This window comes from Sorex araneus, chromosome 2 (assembly GCF_027595985.1).
Source record: "Sorex araneus isolate mSorAra2 chromosome 2, mSorAra2.pri, whole genome shotgun sequence".
Lineage (NCBI taxonomy): Eukaryota > Metazoa > Chordata > Mammalia > Eulipotyphla > Soricidae > Sorex > Sorex araneus.
Window position 1 is genome coordinate 264095472 of NC_073303.1, and position 14615 is coordinate 264110086.

Sequence of the window (14615 nt, forward strand, 5' to 3'; positions counted from 1 at the left end):
ACACACAGAATAATAACAAAAACCAGGACACTGGCATATCTGCAACCCAGGTGATAATCTGCAAGTACCTTTGCCTGACGTCACGGGAAGGTTGTCAATGCAGCAGGATTATTTCCTTCTTGGCTGCACTTTTGTACCACCCGCGACCTCACGTTCAAAGAAAAGTTGCTGTACTGCAGGGGCCTGTTGTGACCTTAGGGATTGTTATTAGGGGATCAAACCATCCAGCGTGAATTTTGGAGTTTACTCAGGCTTGGACTGAAGCGATAGCACATTGGGCAGGGTGTTTGCCTTGCACAACCCAGGTTCGATTCCTCCATCCCTGTCAGAGAGCCCAGCAAGCTACCAAAAGCTACTTTCAAAGGATTCACTGCTGTTTTTACCCTGTTTTCACCGTTTTCTGTGCCAAATGCACTGCACCTCCCACAGCCAGGGAGGGGCTCAGGGCCCCTTCTTCAGAAGGAACCATGTAAACTACTGGCTGACAGGCCCCAGAAATCAGTCTAGGTATGGAGCAGCCAGGTATGGAGCAATGTGAGGACACAATATTAGGGTGTTCCTGGAGGTGCCAGCGTTGTACAACACTCTCACCTCATGGCCAATCTCAGCTCCACTGGTCAAGCAAGCACTGCACAGAGTAAGACCTGAGCACAGTTTCAGTGGAACACAAAAGAGCTATACTCGGTACAGCCCAAAACACTAAAGACCCCCTCAGCTCCCCGCTAGGCATGACCACCATGACAAAAGGGACAAGAAGGTGACACTCATGTCCAGTGAGCTACCCGAAGCTGTGAGTGGATATATGTGCCTATAGGACTCAGAACTCAGTTTGGCAAAAGTCCCCATATCCAAAGTCCCAAAAACAAAGACAAAGTTATCTGCCAAGAGCAGAGGTGTGATTTGATAGTATATTCTCCAGGGCCAGCTCTTCGGTTTGTTTTTGCTTGGGGGCTCAGAAGTGCTCAAAGATTACAGGTCAAGTTCTCAGTGATTATATATGATATTTCTTCCCTGGTTATGTGATTTTTCTAAGAGAAGAAGGAAAAAGAAAATTATACTTATCCAAAAAAGATCTCAATGGTGTAAGTACATAACTTTGCTCAGAGCCTACAAGTCCTTCTCCTCTTGACAGCCTATTTTTGAGAGTATTCCAGAATGCTTACATCTAAGAACTTCCAACGAAGGTAGGAACAGAGAGGCAGGAGAGCGCACACCAACCTGGAGTGGATGCAAACTAGCTGGAAGCCCTGATACCACTATCCACTGGTTCCCTGAGCACAGAGCAGGGAGCAGCCCTCAGTCACTGCCAGATGTGACTCCAAATTCAACTCCATCTGCTCCCTGGGATAGTGAGATAGACCCAGGAAAAGGAGATCAGAAGACTAAAAACATCCTTTATTGGCTGTGACATGGCAAGTCTCTGCTCATCTTAGAGACTCATGGACAGAGTGGCCGAGTCCCTGACCAGCTCCAAGTCTGTGTCAATGGGGGAAAGAAAAGGCAGGAGAAATTCCCCCCAACCACCAAAACTTCAAATAATGCTCATGTGCCAAGACAAACTCTGGGGTGAAACCCTTTTGTGAGATGGGCTTGGACCCATACCTGATAATGCTGAGTGGGCCCAATGGTGTGCCAGTGCACAAGACAAACTCCCCTCTGGCAGTGTTACTGCAAGGTCCCTAGAGTGAGACATTAAAAACCTGATGTTGGTGTGGCACTGGCCCCGCCAACGGCCGAGATGTGATCCCAGGGGCTGCACCTGTGCGGCCTCTCTGCAGCTGCACGAGCATGACTCCAGAGGCCAGCTAAACTACTTTGGTAGTGAGAGTGGTGGGATCCAGGAATGTGACCGCCCTTTGTTGTTAGGAATCACAGCTGAATGGAATTGCCTGCTGTGGTGCGGGAGCAGGGGGCTCTCCCATGTCCCCATCTGGAAAACATTAGACTCAAGGGGCCCCTTCCATAGATTTAAAGTCACAGCAAATGTCTTTCTGTGGGGGCTGGAGTGATAGTAGAGTGGGTAGGCCATTTGCCTTGCACGTGCCCAACCCGGGTTCGATTCCCATCATCCTAGATGGTCCCCCAAGCACCATCAGGGGTAATTCCTGAGTGGATAGCCAGGAGTAAGCCCGAAGCATCTCCAGGTGTGATGCAGAAAGCAAAAAAAAAAAATCTTTCTTTGCACAGTAAATTTCATTTCAAGAGTCTCAAATCCAGTCTATTCAAGGACCTTGCCAGACAACTTTCATTAGATACTTAATGTGAGTATTAATCTTCAGCATATGTGTAAATTAACAAAAATATACATTCAAGAAGTGTAGAAATGATACAGAAGACAAAGTGCTTGCTACACAAGGCTGACCTGAATTCTGAGCCCCTGTAAGGATACCTGTGACCCGCAGGTATGGACACCTGAGCCAGGACCAACACTAAGGCCTGAACCTGTGGGTGCAGCTCCCCAAAACCTAACACAGGAAGCCATGGAAAATGGAGGTTTTCCCATTTTTCTACTTTCAAAAGATTCACTGCAGCATCGTGGTTGATCTCTGCCATCATTCCCACAAATCTGTTCATCTTGGCCAAGAGAGAGTGAGAGCAAACAATGATGTAGTGGTGAGCCAAGACAGCTCCAAGCAAGGGGCATTTTGTACCTGTTTATTTAGTCATCTTCATCCTGCTTCCATCACCAAGACCCATTATTTACAAGTTAACATACACAGAAGTCCAAGCACAAAGCAACAGAGTATCAAAAAAACAAAGAGAAAAATAAGCAACCTGAGATTCACCAGGAAAAGCCCTGAGTATCACTGAGCCCCTCCAAAAAAAACAAGGAACTCTTACTTACTGTATCTGACAACTAGTGTACTGATCTGAGAGCAAGGATATGCCAGACAGAGAAGACAAAGGTCACCCAGCTGATCCTGGAAAGGGCACCCGAGGCTGTACATTGGAGGCTGTCCAGCCAGGCTGGTGAGGCACAGACAGGGATCAAAAGGGCCCTGAATCCCCTGGACAACTCTACATGCATGAAAGATGAAGGAAAATGATAAAGGCAGAAAACAAAGCACTCGGTCATTCTGTGAATGAAAGTTCAAGGGGAAGTTGAACAGCATGAGCACAACACAGATGCCTGGATGCAGGAGCCCAAATCCCCAGACAGAGCCACATGTCTGTCACGTGCTCAGGACACCCACACACTGCCAAGCAGCTAGCCATGGAGGATCCTCGACAACCACCTGCACACACACCTCTCCTCCCTGGCCTCAGGGCTCCTCCTTCCAGCCAAGAGACCACCACAGGCTTCACCTCAGAATGTCCTGCTCCCAGAGACATGGATCAGTGACAAAGAAAAGGCGACAGGTTAATCCCATGTGTCCGTACAAAATCGGGCAAATTCCTCAAAAGGTATGAAACAGTATCTCCATTTTTGATATGCTGCAGATGGCTGGTTATCAGTGACACAGAACCCAGGTTCCCATTTAAGAGTGAAATAGGAGAGACCAGAAAATACTGCAAATAGGATAGCTCTGGCATCATGCATAGTTTACACGTCTTTGACCCAGCACTATATTTAATTTTGTCAGGGTCATACCAGAGATGATCAGGGGTCACTCCTGACTCTATACTCAGTAGTCACCCAGCAAGTGCTTGGTGATCATATGGGATGCCCTCCTCTTTGTAGTTATCTCTCTGTCCTGGCACCATACTGAGTTTCCTGAGTCCCTCTAAAAGTGGTTATTGAGTGCAGTCAACCCAAGTGCAAAAGAAACCCCAAAATAGACAGAGATGGCAGGACCCCCCATTTTTTAAAAACTTTTAAAAATCAACAGATATGAACAGAGCCCAGCAGGTAGACATTTGCTTTGGTCAAGTGTAGGAATACATAGCCTCAGGTAGTTTAGGTTTATTAGGTTACTCCTGTCACAGTGCTCCCATTCCTGTGTTTATTTGTAACTTCTTTCTTAGTGTTCTGTTGACTTGTAAATATTGTTTTTCTCTTCTCCTTGAGTCCTTTGCATAGTTTATTCAGAGCCATGTCCTTTTTGTATGGACACAGGAAGACTTAGCTAATGCCACGCTTTTGTAACCTGGGAGTCATTTAACTCTACATGATATTTTCCTCCTGGGCATCTGTTCTCTTGACCTAAGCCTCAGCTGCCCTTACTTCCTAGCACCCCCAAAAGCAGGGTCCCGACAAGGGACGGGAAGGACCCAGGGCAATCGGTGTGTTGTATGCTACCCTGGCATCGAGATGGGCCTGGCCAAAATGCCTAATGTTTAACTATAAGTTAAGAGCTTGATCATGGACAAATGTCAAGATCCAAACAGTGATAACTAGATTTAGACCCTGCTAGGGTGAGGAATGATTAATCTGGCCTGAGTGCTGTGGTAAGATGTGGCAGTCTGTGGCAAGATGTTGCCAGGAGAGCTGCCTTACAAGCCTCAATGTATCTCTTGCAATGTCCATACAAAAATAACTAGCATTAAGATGTTAATGAGTGTCTGGACTAAGGAAAGGAGAAAAATAGCTTAAGAGTCAGGAAGGACTTTGAAATGCCAGCCCTCAGGAAGGGCTTTATTATTGTGATTTTGCTATCTGGCAGTGTGTAACCTGGGTGCAAGGGCAAGAGGAAAAAGGGAGGAGAGAGACAAGGGATCCACAGAGGGCTGCAGTAGATCCAGAGAGAGGACTGAGCTGGGAGTGCGGGAGATGAGAAAGATGGAAGATTGAATAAACAGTAACTAATCTGCAACCAGTTTGGTCCTCGTTCTTCCTTCGACTGTCCTTGGCCAAAGGCCATCCCGATCCAGCCCATACATAGTGGTTCCAGAGCACTGAACGTGGGCAGTGAGACACAGCCACCCGGAGAGCCCGAGAATGCACAAGCCCCTCGGCATGCCTTAGATTTTTACAGTCAAGGTCAATCCCAGTTTGATCATTAACAACATCTTATATGGACACCTGAGGCTGCCAGTAGTGATCGCTGAGTGCAGAGTCCAGGAGCAAACCCTGAGTCGTGCTGAAGTATCATTATCCCAAGAAATACTGCGAGTGACCCCTAACACTAAAATAGATCAGGACCTGATGGCTGAATTCCTAATAAATAAATAAACTTCTGTTGGGGAAGATAGTACAGTGGGCAGGACACCTGTGCTGTGCACAAATATGGGTTTGATCCCCTTTAGCCCACAAGCTCCCAGAGCATAGCCAGGAGTAATCCCTCAGTGTTCTCAGTGAAACCCCCAAACCAAATCAAAACAAAACAAAACAAAATTCTTGAACTTAACAGCATGGTGAGATTGTACTGGAGGTAATGCTCCGACCATTGGAGCTGTCAACCGGGACAAATTATAAGCAGCTCCCAGGTCTCTGAGCAGCCCGAGAAATGATCATTTACACAGCCAGGTAGAATGTGTACTTGGACAGAAATTAAAACCAAAACCAAACCAAACACACTGAAGTTGTCTGTAATAGAAGAAGCAAATGGATTTAGCACTGGAAAGAACTACTCAGATCACAGACCCTGTTGAAGACGCAGGTCCGGCTACACCCCAAGAGTGCAAGGAGGTCTGTACCGCAGGGTACACCCCATGCGGGTCTTACCGATGGCCTGCAGGTGCTGGTAGGTCTCCAGCATCACGGCCCTGTACAGCTTTCGCTGAGAGGCATCCAGACATGTCCACTCTTCCAGGGTGAAGTTCACAGACACATCGGAGAAGGTCACTGTGTCCTGAGCAGACACTCACATGGGTGGGGAGTCAGGGCCTGTCCCCACCCTGTTTTCTGGGGCCTGAGGACGGCCCTACAGGGGCTCAGATCATCTCCCCTGTTCCCTTGAGAGGAACCAGCCTCCATGCACTTTCCTGGGTGACTGGCACAAGAAATCACAATAAGACAGCCACGTATGCAGCAATGTCAAGGTGCTGCACTTGAAGGTTCTTGGAGGCACAGGTCTTACACCATGGCCACCGCATGAAACCCCATGGCCAATCCCAGCACCACTGGTCCTGTGAGTGCTGCAGAGAGTAAAAGCTGAGCACGCCCCCAGCAGGACCGAACAGAAGCAACACTAGGCTGGACCAATACCTCCCACATGATACATCTCACATTCCTGCTCTAGGGCTGAGAAGGGATACTCAATGTCCAGTCAGAAATTCAAAGCTATGGGTGGACATATGTGCCAGTGGGACTCTGGAATCACGGTTCAGGACTGGGCAAAATCTCTCTAAGATTAAAAGTTACTTGGCACTCAATAACACACACAGGCAGCCCCAGAGATCTTCTTACCGGTCTCCACGGGAACAGCACATGCTCAGATAGACACACAAGCATCTTTTGAACCCGAGACTGTGGCGGAGCAGCTAAGACTCTCCAGAGTGGGAAGAATAAAATAGGGAATCGAAAGTTGTGGGGTCTGAGTCATTAGAGGGGCCAGCACACCCTGGGGTCCCTGATGCCCATCAGGTGGGAATCCCAAGTTCTTCCTCTTAGAAGCCCTGAGCTCCTCCACTGTGGGAAGACGAGAGATATGAAAGAAAACAAAGCATAAGGCTGGAGTAACAGTACAGTGGGTACAGGAACAGCGGGTAGGTCTGTCTAGAACTCTGTCCCATATGGTCCCCCAAGCACTGCAGGTGCAATGCCAGGGTGGGTCCCTCCAAGATTCACAAGGTGTGGACCTGCCCTCTAACCACTCACATCCCTAACAAAAAGAGCAAAACCCCAAAGAAGTCAGCCTGGCCAATCGTCTGTAAGGCCCTGGAGACCTGTCGTGATCGACAACTGGTCACTAAACTGGGAGCTCTCCTTGAGAGCCACTGAGTGTCACCCCAAAGCCAAACATAAAAAAAGAACGTGGACAAAAGTGGCCTCAGACAACAGAATCAGGCACTCCCACTGGAGCCACGTCCCACATCATCTTCCTGAAGTGACTCCCATTCAATCCACACTGGAGATCTGTGCACTCCTGTCCCTGTAGACCTTCCTCGAGTCACTCTCCTTCTACCTGGGGATAGCGTGTCAGACGGTGCAACACCATCTTCTCCAGACTGTTATTCTTGAGGACCCCACCGAGGCTTTGACAGAGACTTGGAAAAGTCAGAGCCGTGAGCAGCAGAGAGGAACACAATCTGCATGACCCTGACTGGAAGTCCTGCATTGGATTCGTAAAGGTCTGACTGGGTGCATCCTTGGGCAGCAGCTCAGAGAAACACCCAGGGAGAGTCTACCAGATGCTCCTTCCTCTTTAGGGGATGCAGAAGCGGATTAGAATCTGGGCTACCCATTGCTCTCAGGGAAGACAAGGCAAAAGCAGACCTGTAGAGCTGTCTCTCAGATCCCTTGGGTCCACTGTAACAGAAAATGTTTTAACATCTAAACAGAAATCTAGTGGAACAGATAAACATTACGTTCTGGGGCTTGAGTGAAAGCACATCAGATATGGCACTTGCTCTGCATACACCTGACTCTGGTTTGATCCCCGCATCCCATAGGGTCCCCCAAGTCTACAAGCCCCCAAGTGATTCAAAAGGTAACTCTAATGAAACAAAGCAACAACAACAAAAAATACTCAAGTGTGAATTCTGAGGGGCCCTCCCCAGGTCGCCAGATGTGAAGATTAGTGAGGAGATTAGGTCCCATGGTACGACATGTTTGATGGTCTCTCACGCCAGAGAAACAAAGACATGGGGACGACAACAACTGATGGCCAATGGGCAGTGCATAGTAAGCCTTTAATTCCGAGCCGAATAGCACACTTATAGAACACCTGAGAGGTGTTGAGGGACAGGCCTGCATGTATTGTGCTTTATCATTTACAAAGGTCAAGCGTTTCAACAGAGGCAACTCCTTTGGAGGAATTAACTCAATGAAACGTTCTGTCTGAGACTAGACTGAAAAATTGGCTCAGGGCCTACAAGCATCTGTGTTGCTTTGCTCTTTACCTACTTGTACTTATTTAACAATTAAGTTTACTTCTTATTAATATTTGTATTTATCTGAATCACACAGTAAGAAACATTCCAAAACTTCCTTCTCTGGGATCCAGGAGGTAACGTTAAAAGCTGGATGTGCTTTTACCATAAATTTTACATGGAGTGCTCAGGCTGGTATAGCTTCCCTTTCCCCTATAGGGTCTGATCTTTTAAGTCATGACAGCATGGAAACAAAACCATGCTTTATGATTTCTAGACTGTCCCGTATTGAAGCCAAAATAGCTTTGCTTCTTGCCCCAGGTCCATCTAGAGATTCTTGGTGAGATCCAGTTCTCTGGGGTTAGAAACTATGGCAACTGAAGCCTGAGTCAAGTAATTACGACGGATGCCCAGGAATAAATATATTCTAGTCAATTAACCCTCAAATAGTAAGTGCTTAGCATTAACTTTTTTCTTTTGAAACAAAGAACATTGCTCTATAGTAATAGATTATAGATAATATCGGTTATAGGGAAAGAGAAATACAAATAATTGACCACAGATGCAAAGTCTGGAGTGCCCAGAAGGTTTGATTTTACGAGTTAAAGATAAAATCGGAGGATTAGGAGAGCTCATAAGAGCACTATAACCTTCTATGGGGGAAGAAAACTGGCAATTCATGGATCAAGCCTAAAGCGCTTAGGATTAATATCCAACACTCATGTGTAAAGACAAATTCAAGAGTGACACATTTAAAGTGGATCCTTAAGCCCTCTTTTCTGTTTTTTTCTACACTACAGAAATTCATATTTTCTTTTGAATTCTAGTACTCTCATTCATTGCTCTCATCCTCTGTGTATGTCTGTGTGTGGGCATGTGTTTCGATTTTGGACGGCAACTGGCAGTGCTCAGGAGTTATTGCAGCTCTGGGATCAGGGCTCAGCCCTAGTGATGCTAAAGGACTATATGGAATACCAGACGTAAATTGAACCTGGGATGGCCGAATGCAAGGCAAGCACCGTACGTGTTGTACTTGCTCTGGAACTTTCTAAGTGAATTATTTCCTCCACATCAGGAGTGACCCTGAGAATATCTTCCCCAACACTACCAACAACCCTGGAAATCAACTATTTTTCTTTAAAGAAACCCCAAAACTTTAGCCCCATTACTCACCACAATAGCTGGTGGTAGTCTGGTCAGGGAGGGATTACATTTGTGGGGTGCTTTGCAACTAAACCTTAGAAATTAGAAATTCTTGACCTAGGGGAAAAAAAACACAAAAGTTGGGAGGAGAGACAGTAAAGCAGGTAGGGAATTTGCCTTGCATGCAGCCAACCCAGATCAATCCCCAGCATCCCATGTAGACCCCGAGTACTATCAGCAGAATTCCGGACCCCAGAGCTGAATGTAAAGCCTGAGCATCTCCTGATATGGTACACAAGTCCAACCAAAACAATAATAAAAAAGTTTCACTTGCAAATCCCACCCACCGCAGGGAATACGACACGGGTGGCCCCACCCCACCATGGCAGTCAATCAAAGGACACAGGACAACTGGGTCTCCTGCTGCAGATGGCCCTGCCTGTGCAAGTGAGTCTGAAGGTTCTACACTCATGATGCAAGGGCCAAGAGCTCCGGACAGGGCCGAGCACAGTCCGGTGCTTGCAGGTTCGAGAGGGCTAAGCCCTGCCATCTGCAGGCCCTGCAGCCCCGCACCCACCCGCCTCGGACCCCTTCCAGAGTTGGAGGCGATCCTGGCCAAGGGGAGCCCCCAAGATCACTCACTCACACCCACGACGTCTGCACCCCGGCACAGTCCCCACTGCACCGTCCAGAACCTCTTGATCCCCGAAAGCCTTCGCCACACCTCAGAAACCACCTGAATATCTGAAACCAGTGAAAAACAAGGGCAACAGCACGCCTCCAGCAGGCAGGCCCCGCCCCTCACAGTGCAGAGATCTGGAGGCGCCAGGCACTCGGGATAGCCACTCTGGTCTTGCCACAAAATCTGTATTCACAGTCGCCTTGTGACACCGGGCACCAATTCTCCTCTACCCACGACACCAATGGCGGCCTGAGCCAGGCAACCACATCTAGACTAAAAAGCATTCCTGAAGGGCCCTATATGACATCACTTCCTCTTCTGCCAGGGACCTTAAAGGGCCATGGCCCAGATTTACAGAACCCAGGTGAACTGGTGGTGCAAGGGGAACGGACTAAATAAAGGAGTGGAGAGGCAGCTGATGGGGCGGTGTGGGCCTCAGAGTGGGGAGCTGAGGGGGAAGGAGAAGGCCCCTGATCCTGTACTGGTCAGTCAAACATTCAACCAATGCTATCACAGTCCCTCAGGAAAAACACGGGTGGGCTGATTGAAGGTAAAAGAGGCAGGTAGTTTCAAGACACCTGACACTGGCGAATTATCAAGATGGGCTGAGAGCAATGACTCCAGAGCCAGCCCTGGAGATGCAGAGAGGAACTACCTAGCAGCAGCCCAGAGACCTGGACAGACATTGGAAAGGGAAAAGGCTGGAAGAACACAGTCTTTGGAAAAAGCTCAACCAATGGACTCTTGCCTACAAGGGAAACCACAAAAGGCAGTTTCAGAAACACAATTTCAAATCCAGAGGATGGAGCAAGAGGGGTAGTACAGTGGGCTGGGCACTTGCCTTGCATATGGGAAATCTGGGTTCACACCTTAGAATTCGGAATGGTCCCCTGAGCATCATCAAAGTGTAAGAAAGAAATAGCACTGTAGCACTGTCGTCCTGTTGTTCATCGATTTGCTCGAGTTGGCAACAGTAACATTGCCATTGTGATATTTGTTGTTACTGTTTTTGGCATACTGCTACATGTGATATTTGGAATATGCCACATGTAGCTTGCCAGGCTCTGCCATTCGGGCGACATACGCTCGGTAGCTTGCAGGGCTCTCTGAGAGTGGTGGAGGAAGCCAGAAATCAGTATACATTAGGAAAATAATTATTTTACAAACACGAAAGAACAAAGAATTTGCTCGGTAGCTTGCAGGGCTCTCTGAGAGTGGTGGAGGAAGCCAGAAATCAGTATACATTAGGAAAATAATTATTTTACAAACACGAAAGAACAAAGAATTTGCACTGATGATTAGTTACCAAAGTTGACCATTTCTATGGTTCTATTTATTGAAACTCTATGCATGTGTGGGAGCTTAAGAAGCAATCTCTTTGGTCAGAGTGAAAGAACAGTGGGTAAGTGCCACGGTCCGCGTGGCCAACTTGAACCTCGGCCAGAGAGGGAATGAGAGTTGAGTGGGCTAGGGAGGACTGCATGCAATATACGGCATACAGCAAATTTATTGAAATCCAAGCGGGTTTATATAGTCTTCCTTTAGCAATAATCAGCAGGTTACATAAGTGGCATAAACATTATTAAGTGGTGAGAGCATCTTTATTTTTGCCAATCTTACTTGTTTTTCGGTTCCTTCTCTCAGCCTTGAGAAACATGGGAAAGCTGATGTGGCCTTGAGCATGGCCATGGCAGACACAGCCAATCTTCCCTTCAGCCTCCTCTCGAGTCCAGCTGCCAGAGCATGGTGGCCCTTTGGCCGCCTGTCAAGGTTGGCTGTCAGGGGATGACTCACCCTCATGCCACGTTTCTCCATACTCATTCCTGTTTACAAGAACTAAGGCAGGGGGTGCCTAGGCCCGTCCCCAATAGGTAAGGTGTTTGCCTTGCACGTGACCAGTCCAGGTTTGATCCCTGCATCCTATGTATTCCCCCAAGTACCACCAGTAGTAATTCATGAGTGCAGAGATATGAGTGACCGCTGAGCATCACTGGGTGTGACCCAAAAAGCCAAACCAAAATAAGAAGCAATCTCTTTTTTTTATTGTTTTGATTGGTTTGTTTTTAGACTACAGTCAAGGGCACTCTGTGCATACTCCTGTCTCTGTGCTCAGGAACCACTCCTGATGGGACCATATGTGTGGATGGTATTGAACTCAGGCCATCCGCTTGCAAGGCAAAAACGCTACCCGCCGTACCACATCTTCAAACTCAAGCAGCATTCTCTGAACTAACATATACTCCCAGGAGCAAACCCAAAGTTGCTACGCCTCCTCCCTGCTGCAAATGTCTTCTCCCGCACTCGTGTCTATCCACTGAACCACTCTCCAAGGCCCAGCTCGCCCTGACATCCCATCCACACGGCGGCCTTCTTTCTCTGAACAACTGGAGTACTCACTGTATCGTTTGCACATGATCTTCCCATGTAAACACTAGTACACTTTTTTAACAGACACAATCAGTTTTTGTGAATCATTTTCACAAAGTCCTGTAGTTTTAGTAACTACAGAAAACTTCAATGAAATTCTCTTATAAAAGTTTACATGTCTGGAGCTAAATTGGTAGGACCTTGCCTTGTCCATGGCCAACCAAGATTTGATCCCCAGCATCCAACACGGTCCCCGGTTCATAAATAGAAGTATTTCCTGACTGCAGAGCCAGAAGTAACTCCTGAGCATCTCCAGCTGTGCACCCCTACACACACAGAAAAAAGGTCCCACATCTATATGTAAATTTATATTTGGAATCTCCAAGCAAAATGATATAAATAGTCTGTTAAATTTCTTAAATACTGGTAGGCAAACAAGGTAGGCAAACAAGGACTGTCTTGACAGATTCTAGCCCTCAGTTCTGGAAGTATAAGGCCTTAATACTTTAACACTGCCAAAGGATTGGATCAAGCCTAGTAGATGTCCACAAATGTAGACATCTTTGCAACACTTGTAAGATGATTTATGGCCCTCTAACTTCCAAAGTCTTTGAAATGTAAGACTATAGCCCTAGATATGAACAAGACTGCCTTGGGCCACACCAATAGTACAGCGGGCAGGGCATTTATCTTGTGTGCAAATGACCTGGGTTTGATCCCTGGCATCCCATATGGTCCCCTGAGTAGGACCAGGAGTGATTTCTGAATGTAAAGCCAGGAGTAACCGCTGAGCAACACCAGGTGACCCCCAAAAAAGAAGATAGGCAACAAAGCACAACAACAGTATTAGCATTATCTCTGCCTTGACTTTCCATCATATCACAATATTTTTACTCGTATTACAGTGATGTTACTGACATCACTCACATTTATCACCGCTTTTAAGTTTGAAGTATCTTAAACTTGCCACTTAGATCACCTCTGCTCACAGCCTTCCATTCTAAATGAGAATCTGGCAACTCTCCCCAGCATCATTCAGCTACCAAAGGCTAGCATCAGGTCCTGACAGCTCTTTCTCAGCATTCCATATTTCTAAGTGATCAACAGAGGCCACTCCATACTGATCATCTCCTCTGCACAGAGCAAAAAGAGTTTCAAGCAGCTATCACTAAAAAAACAAAGTAACTATTCCCAAGTTTTAATTCAATGATCTTGCTGTTCAATGTACTAATTTTTAAAGCACACATTACTATGTGACAAGTTTGGATTCTTTTCATTTTGATAACTATTTCAATATAACTGGCATTATTTGTAGATATGCATTTTAAGCACCAAAAACTCTTATTCTGATAAGGAATTCGAAGCATAAAAATATCATAAAACCCATGATCTAAGGAGCTATACAGCAAAACACCCTGCTTGGTTTATTGATCCAATGAGAGAATTAGCAACGCTTCATTGAGTACCTATTGTATTAGGCTGAGCAAGCTGAAATGACTTTTTAACCAACGAAAATGATGATTTCACACAGTCCAATCTAATGACAGGCCCAAGATATAAGCCCACTAATAATGAATGAAAATATGGCTGCACTGTAAAGGTCACTGCCTGGAGGAGAAGTTAGGACTAATGAAGTGGTCAGAGGAGGCCAGCACACAGCAAGAAGAAGTCAGAAGACAAAGTGACCAGAGGGGATTACCCACTTAATTATCCCAAATACAAATGACCCAAAGACACTACAAGTCTTATTGTTTTCTATGACCTAACAGTGATCAGAACCCTTTCCCCAAAACCTTATTAATACATCAGTTCTCCCCCAAATTTCTTTAACATAATCTGCTACTATATTCTAATAAGCCAACTTTAAAATAAAGATTAAAGCCAGAAATACTGACTTGTATTTATATGCCACATCCGCGTGCCTAATGTTCAAAAGGCAGTTTATAACTTCACTGTATCACTGTCATCCTGTTGTTCATCAATTTGCTCGAGCGGGCGCCAGTAACGTCTCTATTTGTCCATGGCACATGCCAGTGTAGGCTGATCGCGTATTGGGGGCTCTCTCAGGGTCAGCTGAATGAGGACCGTCATTGTTAATATTTTTGGCACATCAAGTATGCCACGGGTAGCTTGCCAGGATCTCACTTTATAACTTACAAAATAATTTCACAGCAATGACTCTACTTGATCCGATTCACATCCTTGCATAATTTGTGGGGGATATCCCCATTCTCCAGATTATACAATATACACTACCCAAAATGACTCAGAACCCCAGAACTAAAATTTTAAAAAGGGAGGAAAAAGGGAAACACACAGCTTCTCTCCAGTATTGTTCCTATGACTACAAAGGCATGAGAAATAATACACTTTCCACATTTCTCACATTCAATTTCTCTCTAGTATGAAATCGCTGGTGCTGCTGAAGGCTGTCTCACAGTCCTTACACGAATATGGTTTCTCAAGTGTGAATTCTCCTATGAGTATAAGTACTTATTAATACTTATTA